The 7,053-nt window shown below is 38.2% G+C and overlaps 1 long non-coding RNA gene across 1 annotated transcript; it reads right to left on the bottom strand.

Annotated features, from left to right (window-relative positions):
* Nucleotides 1-231: 231 nt before the first annotated feature.
* On the bottom strand, nt 232-2,630 carry LOC109027989 (uncharacterized). Its single transcript, XR_002007044.3, has 3 exons — nt 2,530-2,630; nt 1,615-1,734; nt 232-563 (listed from the first exon to the last, which is right to left on the bottom strand). It is a non-coding gene; the product is annotated as an uncharacterized lncRNA (long non-coding RNA).
* Nucleotides 2,631-7,053: the final 4,423 nt, after the last annotated feature.

The following is a 7,053-nucleotide window of genomic DNA, read 5'->3' as shown; positions in this document are numbered from 1 at the left end:
TTAAGAGCCAATTGTTGACTGTGAAGAAATTCAGTCCTGGTAAATCTCCAAGCTTCTCTGCTTTCCATTTCTTCAGACCAAAAACAAACAAAACAAAACAAAAAACAAAAAACCCACAAAACAAAGAGGCAATTGGTAAAGGTAAAACTCTAACACTATGTGTTTTTTTCTACAATCTACTATCATAATCGACATATTATTAAGAATGTACAGTCTCTGGTGCATTTTACTATATCATAGATTGTTCATTTCCCTGAATCTTTCTAAGATTATAAATTGAAAGTAGGTTTATAGTTTTCATAGTCATAGGAATATTTGTCATTCTTCACAGAGAGAATTATTTATTTCTGTTGTCTAGAAGGCTGACCAATCCCATCAGTTTTACTCGGCTGGAGGAAATTCTCTTTACATAGGAGAGACGAAAGGAGCCCAGGTCCCCTGTGGCATTAAACAGTGTCTCCATTGCACTGCATCTTCTATTTGTCCCTGCAGATCCACTTTGCATTCTTCTCCTTCTGCTCTGAATGGACTACATCAAAGGATCCTTTACCTTCTGACTTCAACTTAGTTTGAATGGAGAATACCAAAAAAAGAATAAAGGAAGGAAGGAGTGTGGGATCAGGTATTTAATGTCCCTTTTCTCTTCCTAGAGGATCATCTGCAGAATCCTGGAGGATACAGATTGACTAAATCTTTCAACCAAAGGGGTCATAGCTAATGTCAGGCCACCCTCTTAACACAAATCAATAAATCTCTATCTCTTTCTCCTCCTCTTTCCCTCCCCCTTCCTTCATTTCTGTATCTCTCTCTCTATCTCTCTCTCTTTCTGTATCTCTCTCTCTCTCATGACCATAATCTTAACAGCCTTGGGGTCTGATACGGTTTGGCTGTGTCTCCACCCAACTCTCACCTTGAATTGTAGCTCCTGTAATTCCCATGTGTCGTAGGGGTGACCCTCTGGGAGGTAACTGAATCATGGGGGTGGGTCTTTCCTGTGCTGTTCTCATGATGGTGAATAAGTCTCATGAGAGCTGGTGGTTTTATAAACGGGAATTCCCCTGTATACACTCTCTTGCCTGCCGCCATATAAGACATGTCTTTGCTTCTCATTTGTCTTCTGCCATGATTGTGAGGCCTCCCTAGCCATGTGGAACTTTGAGTCAATTAAACCTCTTTCCTTTATAAATTACCCAGTCTCAGGTATGTCCTTATAGCATTGTGAGAATGGACTAATACAGGGTCCTTGCATGGCCAGCCTTTCACCTAATTTATACCTTTAAAAGTTGTCTTTTACTGAACTTGCCTCTAATTATTCAATTTGAGTATGCCATCTTCTCCCTGCCAGGACCGTAAATGATACATTCACCTCTCCTCCAATGATCTCTTCCTTAGCTCCCCAATTATTACTGCTTTCTTAGTTTTAGCAATCAATATGAGCAATTTATTTATTGAAAAAGTAATGTACCTGGTTTATCTACAAGCCCTCACTACTTGTCACTCCACTGACCCTGCTGTCACTCACTGAAGTCACTGACAGGCACAATGCCAAATCCCTTACAAATAGCCTTTCTTACACTGCTGGTGCCCTTCAAAGCACAGGAGACTATTACTCACTGAATATTTTAGGTTCAGCTTCTTCTACGCCATTTTCTGCTTCCGTTTTCTTAAAAGCTCTTTTTGGTACTCCTGACTGAAATGATGTTGTTCTTCAAGTTTCTGTATTCAGTGTTCTGACTGTATGCAATTTCAGCAATAAGTATGGCTTCAACTGCCATTTACAGGCTGAAGCTTCCTAAATCTATAATTCCAGATCTCTCTGTTAATTCAAGGCCCCTATATCTAATAAATTTATTATCAACTCTACTATGTTGATCAAATCAAACATGTCCATTTATTAACACATCTGTCTCTTCTTCTGAACTCTTTCATTTTAATGCATGTTAAAATCACCAGCCTGAACGTGCAAGACAAGAACACTGTGTTGTGGGCTGTGCCAGCTTAATCTCACCCCTAAGACTGAGGCCTGCATTTCCCCAGTTGCTACAGGAATGCTGACAACTCATTAATGTGCACTTCCCCAGGAAGTGCCCTCAGCTACAGGAATCTCTTTTACCCAAGCTTGTATCCCCTTCCTGGGGTAGCCCACATCCAGTGATTACTAAATATGGAGAACAAAGGCTCACCCTCATTGTCTCTACTTGGGGCCACTCTGATGGGCCATTGCAACTCCAGAGCTCCATGTAGCCTCCAGTGCGACTACATCACACTTCCACATCTCCCTTTGCCCAATTCCACTTCTTCCCTCACCCTCTTACAGGTGTTATTCCTGAGTTCTCCTCCATAAACTCCCTGCACAAAAGTCTCTGCCGCTGTGTCTGCTTCCTGGGAGACCCAACCTCAGCTAGGGAGAACTTAGGGTCATTCTTGGTGACTCCATCTTCCTCATCTCCTTCCTCCAATGGGTCACCCAGCCTGTGAATTCTCTCTTCTGAATAATCACCCTTTTTTTTAAATCTCCACAGTAACTACCTTAATTCTGGTCTCCATTTAGTATCAAGATTATGACAATTATCTGCTAATGGTCTGCTTCACTCTGGCTTTTCTTTCCTCCATCTTATCAGAATTCTGCTGCTACAATGATCTTTGCAAATACATTCCATTACATCACTCTCCTGTTAAATTCCATCAGAACTTTGACAATCACCTTCAACTCTTCATAACTGAATTCTTGCCCATGTCTCTAGCTTCTCTTACTGTGATGACTCCTGCTGCCACTATTCCTATCGTTAATGCTGCTACTGCTACCACTCACACAGGCACTTATTAGGATGTGTAAAGAAAAAAGAGCCTTCCAGCTAAAATTTTCCTAATAGTTCATGCTTATTTATGTTTCCCTGTCTTTAAACGTGTTATTTCTCTTATCCAATGTGTCTCCTCTAGCATACCCCATATTCCATCCACATGTCACACGTATTCCCTCTAGATCATCAATTCTCTTTTTTTTTTTTTTTTTTTTTTGAGAAGGAGTCTCTCACTGTCGTCACCCAGGCTGGACTGCAGTCACACAATCTCGGCTCACTGCAACCTCTGCCTCCCAGGTTAAAGTGATTCTCCTTGCTTCAGCCTCCCAAGTAGCTGGGATTACAGGCGCCTGCCACCATGCCTGGCTAATTTTTTGTATTTTTAATAGAGACATAGTTTCACTATGTACTCCTGACCTCATGATCTGCCTCGGCCTCCTAAAATGCTGGGATTACAGGCATGAGCCACCGTGCCAGGCCGTCAATTCTCAAACTATAACATGGGGATCTTGTTAAAATACAGGTTTTGATTTAGTAGAGCTGGGGCTGCAAAGCTGATGCTGTTAGTCCGGGGACAACACCTGTCACATCAAGGCTCAAGTTACCTCCTACTTAGTTGTCAGAAAACAGATATGGAGAGTATTAGTCATTATAGTGATATCTGAGTAGGGGGTGTTTACCTCTGCTACAATGTCTTACTGGATACTGTTTGCATTCTACTTGCCCAATAACACAGAACCTACACAGCCAGCGGGGAATACATCCAGGGTCTGGTAGGTACTTCATGGTAACTGGTAATAGTTACTATTCTCCCAGATGGCAATCCCACTCACTGTAAGTTATTTTACAGTGACAGTGGTCCCTAAGAGATCATCCATCCTGTCTAACAAAAAAGCAAATAAATACACTAGGAAAATAAACACAGAATTAAGAATATCCCAGGCTAGAGTAGAGAAATATGCTTACTGCTTTCTTAAGTTGAGAAAGCAGTAAGTATATTTCTTGCTTATGTTACTGCTTGTCAGAGTTAAGCAACTTGTCAGAGCTAAGACATAGCAGTCATAAGAGATATCACGCCACATCTCTTCCAGGAATTAATAACCATTATCTGTAATTGTTTGAGTCTTACTAATATACCATCAGGCAAGCTTCTAGACTAATGTCATTCTTGGAAGCCAGTGAAATTCATATTACAGATTTAAGCTCCTTTGATATAGTACCAATAACCCCTATATACCTCATCTTATTAAAACCATTATATATATTTCCATTGAGGCTTTTATAATAGTTCTTCTATGTAAAAGAAAAAAGATCAGGAAAAGAATAAATCAAGAATATTATAATAATTATCAAAGATGAAAATAATAAAAGGTATTATCAAAAATAGTAACTACATTATAGTGAAATAAATAATTCACCAGAATATGAGAAAAATTTGAATCTGTATGCATCTCAAAACATATATCGATGATATACAAAATAGAAATGTATATACCCATTATGAGAAATTCAAAAATTGATTGTTATAGCACATGTATTAATGAAGCAAATGTGGGAATGATAAACACTAACTTCCAAAAAATGTTTACTGGCAAAAAGGTGGAAAAAATGTATTTTTAAAAATATTTCTTTAAAAATGCAAAGACATCTATTGCAAATAGTACATGTTGGCATCTGTTTAATCTCAATGAAAGGTAAAACAGATTTATGTTATATCATTTTTTGAATACTTAAAATGTTTTATTAATTTTTGGAAGGAATGTATGTAAGGTGATTTTGAATGGTAATATTAAAGCATTAACATTGTTGACTGTGTTTAGATTATCATTATCTAGATAGGACATCACACCTAGTCTTAAGAATCTGTAAGTATAGTAAGGCAATATCATTTGGTAGTTAGTTGAGAATATTAGCAAGTTCTTGTAATTCATTTTAAGCCAGAGATGGGTGTCAGTATCTTTGAGCCATGCCTTATTAAATTTCCCTCTTTTGTTGACACTATAGTGATGTGACAATTAGTCAGGTTTGATTACAGAATCCCAAGGCCCCTGGAGTGACTCTGCCTGTTAGTTGTAGGCCTAAACAGTTAGTTTTTTTGGTAGATGTTTTGAATAAAACCATCTGTAACTTTAGCTGGGGCCCCGCTGTGTGCATCTGGACTTCTGCCTCTTAATATAATCATTAAATGTTTTTCCAGTTTATTTTTGGTTAACTTATTCCCTGGCTTTGACTGGACTTTGTCTTTTTTTTTTTATGCAAAGGCTCTCCTTTTTAGAGTGGCTTAGAGAATAATTGCTGTAAGTCAGGAATGGGTACAGCAGATTGCTTTACAAATAATGGTTTCCTCTGCTTCCTGGGTGGGACTCAGGGGCTCAGAGGCTGCAACTAATTGGGGCCTTGATAGTCTCTCTTTTCTTAAGTGTCTGTCAAATTAAGTGTCCTTCCTACAGGATGTTCTTGGTTCCTGTCCCACTACTTTCATCAATTCTACCATAAGGCCCTAGACAGACCCCTGACAGGTTCCCAGGGAAGAGGAAGCTTCTTGTGGAGTAAGGGAACATCTACCCACTCTCTTCTTTGTATTCATACCACCCTGTTCCATAAGAATCGTCAGTGTTCCCGTTGAAAGTTTCAGGGCACTCTCCCTTGAGTGGGGCTGCACTCATATTTTTATTGGAGATTCCACAACTACTACTGCTTACATGGTCTTTGTATATCACCACTCTATACTTTTCTCTATCACACTAAGCCAGGTATGTGGATTTTTAGTATTAATTGTGTCGTTAACTAGTTAGAACACATTGATTAAGTTATTTTCTCCCTCCATGGCTCGGTTACTGCTCAGTTACTACTCAGGAATATAAATAAAAACATCAGATTAGACTTTTGTATGGTTTACTACCTGCGTCTTTTTGAGAAAAAAAGCTATAAAATAGTTCTGACATATTTCTATGGTTCATTTCATTATCTGTATCTTTTTGAGATAAAAAGCTAAGAATAGTTTTAATGTACAAAAATGCACAAATAATAACATTATTAACAATTTTGTGTGCAACACTCCATGTTACAAATACGGTTGAAACCTCTCATAGTCTATTTTCTCCATGTAGTAGTAAGAACCTGAGGGCAAATTGGTTAGGTTTTTCCTATGTTTGTTCTGTTGATTCCAGAAGTCCTGCTAGATTTACTAATTTTGTTGGGTTTGAATTTTTTTTAATTCTAAAGATTTCTATATAATTTCTTCTATACCTATAAATTTGCCTGGGAGCTTCTTAGAACACCTAAACAGGTGTGTTTATTACCCATCTATCTCCATTTCTAGTTACCAAAACAAAAGAAGGTAAATTAGCTCAGCTGACATGGGGGAAGAAAGGAGACCCCTCAGATATCAAGACAAATCTTAGAATTAATGGATTTGTAAGGAGATGAGAAAGAGGCTGAATTTTGTCTCAGTGATTAAGTGAAAAGAATCTTGGTGAAATTTTTCTACTCCTGAAGGTTTCATTCTGTCAGCGGGAAATTGTCTAATATATAAAATGATAGGTGGTGTACTATGGACACCACCTCATAGGTACAAATCCACAACAGGAGACCATTCTCTCATTTATCTGGGGGTCATACTGTCCCCTCTTTGGAATTTTGATCTCTGCATCGACAGGTGGATTTTACTTAAACAGTTTGCCAACACCCCCCGCCAACATATTTAAGCCCCATAAAGTTGCATATTTGCAGCTAATGCCCTTTTCTGTCATCAACTTAAAAAAATTTGTGTGTGCAAACACAGACACAGTTTTCACTAATATGTGTCATCTAATTCATACATGCCCAGTACGTAACACATGAACAACAAAAATATTTGTACAGCTCTTCTGAACTGAACGTGAACTGTTTAATTCCATGGGTAAAAAGATTTGCCCCTAATCCTTTCTATCATTGGCAAAGGGAAACAATATATCAGAATCAGTCAGTGGCTATTTTCAATCAGGCAACTTCCTTCTGGGAACTTGAATGTATCATGCTTGCCTTTACCCAGGTTTATAAAATCACAGCCATTTAAGCCACTTTTACTGACAAATCTTCTTATTGACTATGTCAGGATAAAAAAAATAAAAGCTGATCTATATTCTGATTCTGCTTTAATTGTAAGCAGTCATTAAACTCCCTTCAGAATCAATTTTCCTAACTACAAAAGGGGCTAAACGATCTTATCCTTTAACGTTCCTTAGCAATAGGAAATATTAAATCAGTGGAG

Source organism: Gorilla gorilla, chromosome 7 (genome assembly GCF_029281585.2).
Source record: "Gorilla gorilla gorilla isolate KB3781 chromosome 7, NHGRI_mGorGor1-v2.1_pri, whole genome shotgun sequence".
In the NCBI taxonomy this organism is placed as follows: domain Eukaryota; kingdom Metazoa; phylum Chordata; class Mammalia; order Primates; family Hominidae; genus Gorilla; species Gorilla gorilla.
This window is presented reverse-complemented; position numbering and strand designations above follow the sequence as displayed.